This window comes from Alligator mississippiensis, chromosome 16 (genome assembly GCF_030867095.1).
Source record: "Alligator mississippiensis isolate rAllMis1 chromosome 16, rAllMis1, whole genome shotgun sequence".
Classification (NCBI taxonomy): Eukaryota; Metazoa; Chordata; order Crocodylia; family Alligatoridae; genus Alligator; species Alligator mississippiensis.
Window position 1 is genome coordinate 25,673,023 of NC_081839.1, and position 13,986 is coordinate 25,687,008.

General features: G+C 42.5%; 1 protein-coding gene across 4 annotated transcripts in view; it reads right to left on the reverse strand.

Annotated features, from left to right (window-relative positions):
- ZBTB44 (zinc finger and BTB domain containing 44) overlaps window positions 1–13,986 on the reverse strand; it is a 51,654-nt gene that overhangs the window by 30,202 nt on the left and 7,466 nt on the right. For 2 of the 4 annotated variants that reach the window (XM_059719792.1, XM_059719794.1), the window contains exon 2: window positions 13,482–13,539. The exons of the other annotated variants lie outside the window; for them this stretch is intronic. The gene's annotated coding sequence lies outside the window, so the exon portion shown is untranslated. The remainder of the gene's footprint in view (window positions 1–13,481; window positions 13,540–13,986) is intronic. 4 annotated transcript variants of the gene reach the window in all.

A 13,986-nucleotide genomic window follows, 5' to 3' on the forward strand; every position in this document is an offset into this window, starting at 1 on the left:
ACACACACATGGCACACATCTTTCCAAAAAAACCTTGGAGTGAAGGGAAAGGAGGAGAGGGAGGAAAGAACAAGACTACTTATACAGTTACCAAAAAGCTATAAATTGCAACTAATTTTAACATTTTGTACACAACAGCCTGAAACTACTTTTGGTAAACTATGTATTTTAAAAAATCCATCATAAATTATTCAATAGTTTCATTCTATTTTCTAACCTATGAATGACAAGTGGTCATTTTGTTACTGCAGTAAGTCATGTCAGAGAATACAGTGTTGAGACAGCACTACTTTGGCCTCATGTTCAACACCAGAGATTTGGCAATATTCCAAAGTGACATATATTGCCGTATCGTATTTCTAGTTTTAAGACATGCAGTACCAACAGCTGATAATTCATAAGCAAGAGTATTGCATTATGAAGAGTTTAAGGGAACCATTAAGACAAAACTGAGTTTTTGCATATCATGGCTCACATGTTACCTGACCGGTGAACGGTAAGGTGCTGGAAGAACAAATATCTTCTAGCCACAGGATGAAACAAAACAAAATCTCTGAGCAAGGACTAGGATGGCACTGTGATAAAAACACTAATTTGCTTTCCTTTGCCAACAGCTTGTGACTGAACAGCTGGACTTCTCACCCCTCAGAAATAAAATCCAACTCACTGCTCCTCTCTCCCATACTGTATTACATTACAGCATTTCCAAATTCAACAGGTAAAACCACTTACATTAAAGCTTAAAATACTGCCTCCAAAGGCTTTAAAAAAAAAAAAAAAATTCAATGCAACAGACCAGCGCTACCAACTTTGCCCCGACACATTTTCATTAACAATTTGTGAGCTAAATTTATCCAGAGGGCAGTCCTGGTCAGGTACCAATCTGCAGAGGTACCGGGCTGGACATCAAGGGGAAATTTAGATGAGACTGCTTCACAGCATCAGAACAAGGAGAATCTTCCGACTTGCCAGTTGTTGGAGAGGCTGATAATAGTGGAAATTCTCTCACCTGTTTTTAAAACAGTTCAGTCTAACATGATTGAGTCAGCGCTGGGGCTTAAGTGATTTAAGCAGGCCTGACTATAGAAAAGAAGACCATGCCTAACAAAAAGAAAAAGAAGAGAACAGATCACTGAAAGTCTGAACAAAAAATATTTACCAGTACACATCTTCCAAAGTAGTTCTGCTTAGTTAAGACTATTAAAGAGGTGTATATGAAGCTTTTTCATGCGAAAAACAAACATCTGAGAACATATCCTGCACAATACACAACGTAAAGAAACTGAAGGTCAGACTTCAGCATTTCCTATCTGTCTTTCACATAATACCTTTTGCTTCTTACTCATCTCGTTTTATTTGCGTTTCCTGGCTCAAACTATTCTCTTTATGACACGAGTTAAAAAGCAATCTTGTTTTTCTTTTCCATGCGGGACCATGGGCCAAATACACACTTGGCTTAAAGGAAGGTTCAGTTCTTGACTTCATTGTCCCTCTATACAACAGCAGTGAATTGGGAGCTATTCCTTCACAAAGACCCCAAATCATCCAGGATGGCAGCTGGAACTGACAAAGGTCTCCCACTGAAATGGAACCAAGCATTTGCCAGATTTGTTTTGAAACAGTTTTAACCCAGTTCAATAAACCCAGCTCAAGCCCTATTGTGGACAAGACCAGTTACAGTAAAAGAAAGGCAAACACAGCAAGATTTCTTTGCTTGCAATGCCCTCAGCCTGCAATATTCACTCTAGAGTAATGGAATCTAGGGAATGCCAACCTGTAACCTCTCAGGGCAGTGGGTGAATACATCAAGGCAGTGAGCCATCAAGGTAAGACTGTAACGTTTTAATACTCCTCTCTCTGGCAGGATGGCATAGTTAAGATCACAAGCAACCCAAAGTAACTGCAATTTATTTAGTTACTGCCATAAATATCAATTAGGATAAAACTCCAAATTCAAGTTGAGCAGTAACACTTACGTGAAAAGTTAGGGTTTTTGTTTGAAGACCAAACAAATATTCAATAGGTTTGAACAGAAGTTAGAAAGAAGATACTACACCTTCGGAGATAGCCCTAATATAATGTTTCATAATTAGCTCCTCCAAGGTAGGGCAGTTGATTCACAGATGCCATACAACAATTCTAGTGTTTCAAAACGAAGATTTGAAAATATCAGGACTAAGAACTGACTTGCCCTAGAGCAGTTTCATTCAGATCTTTATAGTTGCATCTATTTACATCCCTTACTTTAAAAAGCCTATTGAACTTTCTACCACTTGCCTTGATTATTGATCTTTCACAAACAACCCTGATGAAAGTTTTCAAATGATAGGACAACATATGTAACTTAGTTTATAAGAGCTGAGCACCAACGTATTTTTGTTTGATATGATTCAACCCTAGAACCAGTGAAAAGGGGTTTGTGTGTGGGGGAGAATAGGAAGAGATAAAATGCACCTTGCAAGGCGGTCTCTTTAAACTGTATCGGAGGCAACATCTCTCCCATGAGTTCCTAAACTTTTTGGCTCATGTACCTGTACCTTAAAAAAACCTGACATCTCTTTTTCTGCACATTTATTTCACTCTTTATTAGGCTTAAATATATTCAGCCTCTATAGAAAAGTAAATGCCTATGGAAATCTAAAGTGTTAAATTACTGCCTCCTATAATTACAATGGGTTTTTGACAGTGCATCAAAAAGGCAATACAGTAAAGCAGCCATCATTGTGATGTTTTGCCTTACTCAATTTACAACAAACAAATGTCACAACTTGAGATATTTTGGTATGACACTACAGCCCTGGGCTACATTTTCTTTTTGTCTAATTAAACAAACAAACAAAAATCACCTTTAGTGAGAAGTTTCTGTTAGGGATATAAATATCATTTAAAACGTGATCTGTTTAACCTCCTCTAATTATACCAGTTAACACCCGCTTGGACACAGCTGCTGCAGGAAGCCGGTCCCTGGGGTCTTTGACAGAGGGGGGAGGAGGCAGCGAGAAGCCCCACCAGGCAACACAGCCCACATGAAGCTGTGGGTGGCAGCAGCAGCAGGGGAGGGGCTTTCTCAGCCCGCTGCAGCCCCCAGCACAGTGGGAGGGAGGGAGCAGACTAGCTATGGGTACCAGTGCCCCTCCACCTTTCCTCCTGCCCTGCCACCCTCCTGTTTCTGCTGGGGCATCTGCGGCACCACACAGCTTCGCTTCCCCTCTTCCCTGCTGGACTGTGCCCTGCCCTGCACTAAACGATAACCAGTAAGCTATAACCAGTTCTCACTAAGCTTATTGGCTAAACAATTAATTATTTAACTATACACATCCCTAGTGTAGACTCTCCATAATGAGATCTGCAAGAAGAGGTTGGACAGACATTGGCCACGGAGGATGTAGGTGCAGTTATGCCTGTTCTATCCACTGACATTTCCTATGCTGCTCGGTTTTGCTGGTTGCCATACGAGACCGGGAGAAATTCTGCCCCCTCAGCCCCCTTATTACTACATCTGCCACGTTTTTGTTTTTAAGCCTTCCTCAGAGGCATTGGGTGAAGCCAAGGATGAGGATTTTGACTGGGGTGTGTGAATGCTCCTGCTGGGGATGCAGAGCCAGAGGTTCCTGGCTAGAGGGTCTTGCCCCTGCACTCAGGGTCAGACCAACCACCACATTTGGGGTCAGGAAGCAATTTCACCCCGTGGTCAGATTGGTACAGACTGTGGGGTTTTTGCCTCGCTCTGTAACGGGGGCACAGCCCTCTACCCGGGATCTCTTGAGCATGTATTAGCAAACTTTGACAGAAGCAGGATGTTGCCTGCTGTGGTACCTCGCTTTACTGGTGGCAGGTTAGGGTGTTACAGCTTGCATTGCATCAGGGTTGATGGTAGGTTTCCTAAGAGGTCAGATTAGGGATTTGTATAGGGTGGTTTGAATAGTGATGATCCTTCCTCAGGCACGGGGTTAGACTAGATGACCTCCGAGGTCCCTTCCAGCACGACCCCTCTATGATTCTAGGAAAAGTGGGTGTTGTGGTTGAGCTTGTGCCCGTAACTGTACTCATGAAGCTAAACCACTAAAAGACGCATTGAAATCCACTTTAATTGCAAGCACTAGTGTGTAGCAGTTTAACTAAATGGCTCTGAAATCACACCATTATTGAAACTTGTGCCATTTTGTGCATACACCAGCCCTGTAGCAGAGCATTAGCCAAATCACCACTCTCCAGTGCTCTCAACCTCGGGTTGCCTCACAGCTGGGACTAATTTTCCACTTTGTGGCCATTTCACCCAGGAAGACAAAGATCAAAAGGGTCTTGGTTGTTCACACCACTGATTCGTTCAAAGGGTCAAGTCGTTCACTGTGCTTAACCTGGACTTGAGTCAACCCCACAGAAGGTGCATTGGCAAGCATTTTGATCTGGTGTTGGCTGAGGCTCCTGGGCTGTTCTGTGGCCAAAAAGAGGACACTGGTTACCAGAGAAGTCAGCTCAAATGTTTTAAATGCTGCATGTCAGTGAAAGCTAAGTGAAGTCCTGGTTCATCAGCATGAAAACCCTCTGGGTTCCTTACGTGTAGGTAAATCCTAGAGGAGGCAGGCAGAGTTTGCCAAGGACTTTTCTTGTTGCTGCTAGGAAAAGATCACATTTGTTACTTCACAGCTCTTATAGGACACGGAAGGATTTCAAGGAATCCAGACTCTCCTTTCTTGCTTTAAAAAAAGCAAATTCTTTGTTGTTGTGAATAATGCAGTCAAATTGTTTGCAACTGGGGGACCAAACAGGATCAGATCCAGGAATCTCTTCTCAAGCAGACCCCTCAATCTTCCCACCACCCCAAAAAAACCCCCCAAAACAAACAAACCACAATCCAGAAACAGGAAAAGGTTCAAAATGCAGGCAGCCAGCTGCTATTCTGCTGAAGAGCCAGGCAAATTCTTATCCTCTATCCACACTTTTATTCACCAGACCACCTCACCTCAACTTCCCTGAGAGAGTAAAGGAGCACCCATGGGTCTCTTGCTTTCCAGCTCTGTGGAGACCAGGCTCCAGGACAAGGAGTTCCTACTCTGCCGTTTCCTTTATGAGAGCCTTTCAGTCTTGGGCCTTCCCACATCTGCAGGTTTTTAGCCACTCTGAAACAGCGCTGCATACATCTGTCTGTCTAGATGGGAGGGGCTCTGGCAGCATGATATGGAATTCTGCAAGTTCCCCTTAGTAGCCTCAACAGATCATCATCCAACAGCAGTTGTGTCAGAGGCCCTATTTGGAGGTAATGTATAAATGCACCAGATTGTTATTCCAGCTCTGAAGAACAAACTAAAGGAGGAATTCTTCAGTGTAGCACCAATGCACCAGGGTGCTGGCCCCAATATCTATCTAGATGCATGCAACAGCCACTCAGGAAACTAGCCCTTCCCCAATCCTATTTGTCACAGATTGGAAACTAAATCTGAAGCAAGTCCAATCTAACACTTGCAAGGACATATGGTGAAACTGCAGGTTCATTTGGTAAAAATGGCTAGTATTCCTCCCTCCTTCTCCCCCCCCCCCAATTTATTATTCCTGGGGAAATTCAGCAGCTGGGATTCTTGATTTGGCTAGAGCCATTCACCTATCCAGGATCCTCCGAAAAAGCACAGAAATATTACACAACAACTCATTACTTTCTGACGACAAAGTCTCTGGTGTACCAGGAACATTCATATACGACTTTCATAGAGGCAACAGTGAAATACATGAAGACATAGTCAAGATCATGCAACCACATATGAAATTTTTCATACTGCTGTTCTAGATGACCCTGCACACTTACTGCTGACCTGGCTTTACAAAACTTCCTCCTGATGTAAGGCTGAGAGAACTACACCATCAATAAATACAAGATGCTAGTGATATATGTTACACCTCTATCAGGCTGAAAACCTAATATATATGCCTCCTTACCTTCAGCCACCAGCTGCTGAAAAACAGGATTTTTGTTTTGGTGGCACAGTGGATCCTTCAGAAACGTTTGTGGAAACAAAGGAGGATCTGGGACCCAAACTGACTGCAGAAGCCTAGCCACTTGCTTCTCTCAAGAAGCCAATCTCTAGACCCATATGGAAACATTACTGCAAAGAACCCAAGAAATGACCTGTGCTCCCATATGCTAAGTGTATGCGAGAGGAAATTAATGAGTGAATTATCAAAGTTTTTATTTTCCACGTTATCATTGTTATGAAAATGTTACTTGGAGAATACAACTGTTTTTCCTTGAGGCTGTAGTACTACAAGAGACACTAACATTTTGTAATCTTAAAATATGCAGGGGAAGGCATGGCGGAAAAATGTATAGCTTCAATTTTTATTTGAGGTATAAAAACACTGAAGCTAAAGAGTGGAAGTATAAGTTATTTATTTAAAAACACACAATTTTACTGCAGCCAGAGATGATAAACCACATGAAATCTTGTAACAGAATAAATCTGAAAGGGTATGATGCAGCCACATTATAAAAACTAGACCAAGAGAGCAATTCTTATAGTAAAAATACAACTTCCAAATGCGAGAACATGCTACCATAATTCACATTTCCTGCTCCCCCCATCCCAACCACCTAGTCAAGTTTGCATAACATGAAGACTTGATGCATACTTTTCCAGCAAGTAGCACCCGAGGCCTAGTCTGTCTGTCAGGCCTGAGTTAGTGAGTATTCATCTCTTTCGGTTCTCTTTTCCTCTGCATTCTCCTAGAGACAAATGCACAGGCTATGGCTGAGACACAATATTGTTGTTAAAGGGCCCATGTCAAATACTGCAACTCTATATATTCCAAAAACATAGCTGCATAGAAGTGAGGAAGCACATGAGGCAAATGGAATAGGGTGAGACTTGAAACATTTTGGTGTAAATATTTAAATCTCTCAAGCTCGTATCTCAGGAACTCCCTGTCTCTTCAGATTTGCCAAGATGAGCAGTCAACCCTGCTCTGGCTTGTCACTCACTCACTCTCTCCCTCTCAGCAGCCTAAAGTCTGAAAACTGCAGCTGAAAGTAGCAGTCATGTTTCTGGCCAGCATCCCTAAGGATATCCACTTAAAAAAAAAAAAAAATTGAAGAAAACAGGCCTGGGCTGAACAGGATTGGAAAAGGCTGTGCGAGAGAGGCCTGTAGTCTTGCTGGGTGCCCATGGCAACATACTGCCAAACCTTTCTAAGCAGGCAAGGGAAAGTTTGGATATTTTACCTACATTTTCTAACTTCAGTATTGGATCTCATCTATGCTTCTACCTAGAGATAGACAGTATATTCCCCCCTTCCCAACAAGTTTCTCAAAGGTTTGCCAGGCACAGTAATTGATATTTAACAATTTCAAATAGTCTTTAAAAAGAGGGGAAAGAACAAAGTCAGCCACACAGGAGGAAAAGAAAAAAAAAAGAACGCTCAGGGCAGCAGACTATTTCTACCTCCATCAGGCTGCGGCAATGGTGGAAAACATCAGTTTCTTACACATTCTGGAACAAGAGTGCCCAGGCTTTCCAGAAATGGGAAGAAAGCCCATGCGTTATGCGGCAGACATTCTGTTAGTGTATAGACAGATTTGCTAGATACATGGAAAGACAGTGTCAAATGTAAGGGAGAGAAGAGGGGAAACAGACCATTCCCGTAATACTAAAAAATAAATAAATGGAATAGTAAAATAAAGGAAGCCTCATCTTTTGCCACAAGAACGCATAGTGATCATGTATGAAACCAGATTAAGGCAGTGTCTGCACCTCAAATAATTCTGCCTATCTTGCACACATACTGTACATGCAGTGCACTCTCTCACCACTTGAGGCATCCTGCACATTACCAAAAATTCACTGAAGGTACCAATTACTTATAAATCAGGATGATAAGAATATATAAAAAAAAGTTATTTTCAACCAAGTTATCAAGTCCATGTGAAGCCATGGAACTATTTGGGTTTCACATTTGGCTTAAAAACACTACCTGCAACTCCCACATTTGAGGCATGTGCTGTAACCAAGTTCAACCACCGGAGGAGTCCACAAAGACTCTCCCTTTTTCTTCACTGCTAGATAGGAGGACAGAACCATTCTTGTAATGCGGATGATTACAGAAAATGCTGACAGACACCAAGTGAAAGCAAGGACCCCGGCCCCCCCACCCCGTTACACACAAATATACCATGCGGTTTGCTTTTAAATTTTCTTCCCCTGGATGCTCCCCACTTGCACAGAGATTTGTAGGTACACTGACCTGTTTACCATCCTAAACTGTGTCCCAGAAGACTTGTAGGAGATAGTAATAGGATAAGAAGGTTGGGCGCGGTATGGTGGAAAGGAGATCCACAATCCAAAAAAGGTTGGAATAGGGATACTATCTAAGACCACCAGAAGATGAAAAAAATTGCATTCTTATAAAGCCTTATCTATTCATAATGGCCACTTACAGAAAACATTGAAGTTCGCCACAGAGATCAAATGAAGAAATATGACAATAAAAAGGAACTTGTTGCCAGGCTGTGCTGTACACTACAGTTTTCTTCTGCAGAGTGTATCAGCCTGAATATGCCTTGAAATTCAGAAAGAGTTCTTCAAACCCCTGAAGAAATCAGACATCACCTGCCCAAACATAATGATTCCAGGTACCAAGGCCATGTTCATTAAGTATACCAGCCTTGTGTTTGGGAAGTCTCATGAGGCAATTCGTTCAAGGAGGAAATGCACATTAGCAGATTTATGGTTATCCTTTGTCTTCTTGTAAGCCACCTTCATTTCCTTGGACTTTTTTTTAACAGTGGTCTCTGGTCTGGACAACTTCAAGCTTTGCACTTAGTTTTGAACCGTTGGTTTTGTTGCAGGGATGCTGCACCAGTTGCATTTCAGACCACAACAATCAAATTGTTAAATGCCTAAAGCTGAGAAACTAGAAGCCTACTGCCTGAAATAACAGTGCCACAGTAGACAGATGAAAAGTACATAAATTAACACTGAAGCAGTCTGTTGATCAGATGCAATCATTTGGCTGCTGTTACAGCTGGAAGATGTGTGGCCATACAGGGCACTGACACATGCAACACTTAGAATAGTTTAAAGTGTGGTTTAAACCTGAAGCAGACAGACATATGTCTGTTAAACTGAAATAAATCCACCCAGAATGGTTCAGAAGCGTACCTGGAAAAAACAAGTACTATTCTGAACTGATTCAGTGTGTGGACAACAAAGCATTTTGTGACACAGGTCTGGCTGGTCCTCTAGGCATCCCACACCATTGCTACTGGCTGGTCTGGTATGCAGTTAGAAGTCTTAGCACAACTCTTAGAGTGGTGCCCCCCAACCCCAGCCCCACTCCCTCTCTCACAGCAGGGGCCTTGCACGCCCCTTCCCTTCCCCCTCACCTTCCACAACAGACTTACCAGCTGCATGCAGCTCTTCAAGTTGCCAGGCTGTGCTCTTCCCCACCTACGTGCTGTGCTGTGGCTGCACACATGCATGGGGCATATCAGCCACTTCAGGCCGACTTCCGATACAGGCAATTTTCGTTATATTGGTGCTGATCCGATATCAGACCGATGTATTGGTGCACCTCTAATAGATTCCTATCTGAAATCTCTCAGCTTAATTTTGTGAATCATATTTACATACCTAACAGTGCCAACGTTGTGTAGCAGCCCATGGAACTTTGTGCCATGGGACCATGGTTGAGAATTGCTGACATAAAGGCTTAAGACCAATCTGTCTGGCATACTCCAGTATGACAGCAAGGGTTAAATATCCAATTCATTTGTGGTAATGGTCAACCTTAGAAGCAAGTCCTAGGATATGTGGAACAAGCTGTAGATAACCTAATCACTTGAGAGATTTGTAATTGGCTATAAGGAATGCTGGAATAATGCCAATACTGATACCACATTAAACAGCCACAACTTCTAGTCTAGACAAAACTGAAAGATTAAGGCAGATCAATTTTTAGGTATGTAAACCATGGCACTGTGCTTTCATTAGAAAAAGTCTGAAGTGCTACAATTTTAATCTGTTTAATCACAGCCAAACTAGGCATTATCTCCATTTTCAAAGAAAAGCTGCTAGTTTAAAGAAGAGAAGGTAGTCAATAACATGCAACGATTGTTGCACAGTCAGTTTATGCTCGATAGCTGCCAGATAGCCTCACAGCACTAGCATGCCTTTAATTTCATCTCTCAAATATTGAATACTCAAGTCACAATTATCTCAATTTAATATAATTTCTAGACCTTTCAAAGATCAGTAACTAGATACAACGTAAATATTATTTCACATGGAATTGCAAAAACTTGGGAAAAACAAAGGAGGAAACCATATGCCCAGCAAAACCACAACACTGCAGATATGTATAGTAATTTGCTACACCAAGATAATCAAAACTCCTATTCAAGAGGCCAGCAAAAAAAATTCCCACTGTGCATTTGTTAGAATACGAATGTATGGTATTTGAGATGTCAATTAACTCAATCACAGCTTTACAGCATTTCTTTGCTGTAATCTTGATAGAGGGTTTCATATTTAAAAACCCAGCAACAACCTCCCCCAATGGAGTTCGATCCAAAATAAAACAAATACCAAAACCTCCCCCCCCCCCCCAACATATAAATCTATCACTTTTAGGGTAATTAGTAACCAGTTAGTAAGTACTTCAGTGCAAAAATTCATATTAATTAAAATATTAGTTACACTCCTAAATTCAGAAGATTCAAAGAGGCTCTACAGAAGCATTAGATTGAGAGGACTATACCCATAATTTCCAATTTAGTCAAATGGATAGATTAGATTAATGGACCTGCTTGCTTCCAACATGCAGGTATATTTAAATGTATATTTTAATGTCCTGTAAGATATTCAACTAGGACAGTTCACCTTGATTGTTAACAGAACACTTTCAAAGCAAAAGCACTTGAAGTTACATATGGCTTTATTTAGATAAACCAACATCAAAATCTTGACCGTAACTTTATGTTTTGATATTATTTTTAAATTTTAACATTACACTAATCTGGTTGGGCGCACACTTTCTTCCATGAAGGGGAAAGAAAATTTGTGCAAGAAAATTCACTTCAACTAAGTCTGACTTTTTGCTGGTATTATAGCATGACAAAACTGAAACTTGAGCAACTGAGGATTTGTCTAGACAAGAGCTTTACTTCAGTTAAACATCCGTTTAACTGGAGGGAACACACATTTGTAAACGTCAGTCTAGACACTCAAAAGCATTTGTTTAGGCATCTACAAACATATTTACCAATTACAGTTGGCTATCAACAAACTTCAATTTTTTCCACCTATTTTGAACCCCAGAGATTAATCAAGAGAAGGATTTTTTCAAAGCTCCCTCTCCTCCCCATTTTGCAATTGCTCAAAAAGTGCAAGCAACCCTACTTGGATTTGTCCAAGGCATTCGACTTAGTAGCACATGACATTTTTTAAATTAAAAACTTGCATGACACAGCGCTAACAGAGCATGCACTGAAAGGATTAAAAAAATTCACTGACCAATCAAGATGGAGCTGTTAATGGGAGGAAAAAAAAAGCAACAGAGAGGGAAGTTTCTAGCAGTGTCTTTCCCCTCCTCCCTGCCTCTCAGACCCATTCTAGGTTCAATGCTAATCCTTTTTTTTCCCCCCCCAATGGTCTCTAAAGACCATATTTCCAAGCTGTAGTCCTCAGACCCTAGCCTTCCAGAAAAACATTGGTAAGTGGACTGAAAGAGGCCATGCACCAAGCTTTTCCAAGTTAAAGGCCTGAATATGTTCCAAAGCTATTAGGAATCACTAATCAAATAACGTATGAACTCTTGACTGTTAAATTGGCAAACAGCCAGTACTGGTAGGCTAGCACATTACAAGGGAGGACAAGTTATTGTTGAACTGCCCTGAACTGCTTGGTCCAATGGTCACAATCAAACAAAAATACCCTTTAAGAGTTAAAAATGCAAGGCAATACATCTGGAAGCAAAGACAGCAGAGTATATGGAAAAAATGGGAGGCTTTGCCTTGAAACAAGCAACTGAGAAGGACTTAGAAGAGGGTATGTATAATTGCCTCACCTTAAGGTTTCAGAGCAATACTGTACCAAAATGAAGTCTTTGGATGTATAAAAAAGGGCAATGCCAAGTAGAAGTAGAGAAGCAACCTTCCCTGTGTGTATAGGGTTGGTAATAGCACAGCTTTTCTATAGGGGTGCACTGATAAAGATTTTTTTGGCCCATACCAATGGATGATTATTAACCAGCCATATCGGCCAATACTGATCCAACAGCCGATATGTGCAGCTGCTTGGAGAGTAAGCCTGTTGGGGGGGGCTCCCCATCACTGTGAGAACCCCTGGGGGAGGCATGGGGGCATATGCCCCCCCAAGTTTGTGTAGGGTGAAGGCAGGCTGCTCACTGCAGGCTCTGGGCTGCGGGGCGGGCCGCAGCTGCATTTGGGGTAGGCAGCAGTGGTGCTGAGGGGGAGGGGTGATACGGGGAATTTTGGGGTGGATGTAGCCCACCTTGTGGCCCCCCCTCCTCCTAGTGCTCCACTGCCTGCCCTGTCCTTGCCCTAAGTACAGACCCAGCCCAGCTCCCCACCAATGAGAAGAGGCCAGCACAGCCCCCAGCTGGGAGTATGCAGCCCACCCTTGGCCTGCACACAAAGCCAGAGCGCCCATGCCTCCCCTGGGGATGCACGCAGCAGAGGGAGCTGCTCCCCTCCCTGCGCACCCCGCACTAGCCACCCACAGCTCCGTCTTCTGCTCCACCCCAGCTGGGCAGCACCTGCCCCATTTCCCCCCTCACCGTGGCAGCCTCGATCTGCCCCTCCCCATGCCCCATCCCCAACCCCACAGACTTTCTGGCCAGAAGGTGCTCTCCAAGCTACCTGGCTGCATTCCTGGCCACGTGCATGGCGACTGCATGCATGCACACTACAGTTATCGGTAATACTGTCACCTACACGGGCCAAAAAAAGCTGACTGCCAATAATGTCAATTTTCTTTTTATTGGTGCAGAGCTGATATGAGCAACATCTTGGTGTACCTCTACTTTTCTACCTTGTCAAGTTTCAATATTTGTGTTCAGAAGGCCGTGGGAAGGTTGAAAAGCATTCAGAGAGCCAAAAACCCCAAACAAATAAAAAACAAACAAAAAACCCAATCCAGGGAATGGTAAGCATCACACTGCAAGGCTTGTTTAAGGAGCTCAACCTATTCAGCTTATCAAAGAGAAGGTCAAGAAGCAATGTCACTTGCTATATGCAAGTACTTACAGAAGAAAGACATCTGAGGATGTCTGGGGGGCAGGCCCTGCTACCCCGCTGACAAAAGCATATAATAGATCCACTGGAAGCAAGTTGAAAGATCTAAACAAAAAGATTAAAAAAAAAAAGGGGGGGGGGGGAATCAATTAAAAAAGCAAAACAAAACAAAACACTTAATTTCTTAGCAGCAAGGATGATTAAACCTTAGAACAGCTTGCCAGCAAAAGTGTGGACTCACCATTGCTCAGAGTCTCAGCTGCCTGGCTGATGTGTCTTGCTCATATGCTCAGGGTCAGCTGAAATTCGGAATTGGAAAGAAGAGATCTTACCCAAGTTATACTTAAGCCTACCTTCCCCCACACCTTCCTCTGCTACATGAAGCATGTATCTCTCTCCTCATTAAAATCTTTGGCATCGCAGGGTCTCAGACAATGCTGGCATCTCCGTCTCTCATATGGACCACAATTGTTTCAGGGACTGAAATGCTTTAATTAAATTAAGTTACTGGGCTCAATATAGAGATAACTCAATGAAATGTAACAGCTTCTGATACACAGGAGATCAGAAGTCATCTTATAACTCCTTTTAGCATTAAGCTATGAAAGCTCTCTTTCCCTCCTACGATTTTAAACTGCTCTTGAGGTCCTAGTACACACCAGTGATACAGCCTTCCCAGCCACTTCCTCCAACAAATAAGCAAAAGTCAGACTCCTCTTCTAGAAGGTCGCTTTTAAGAACATCAC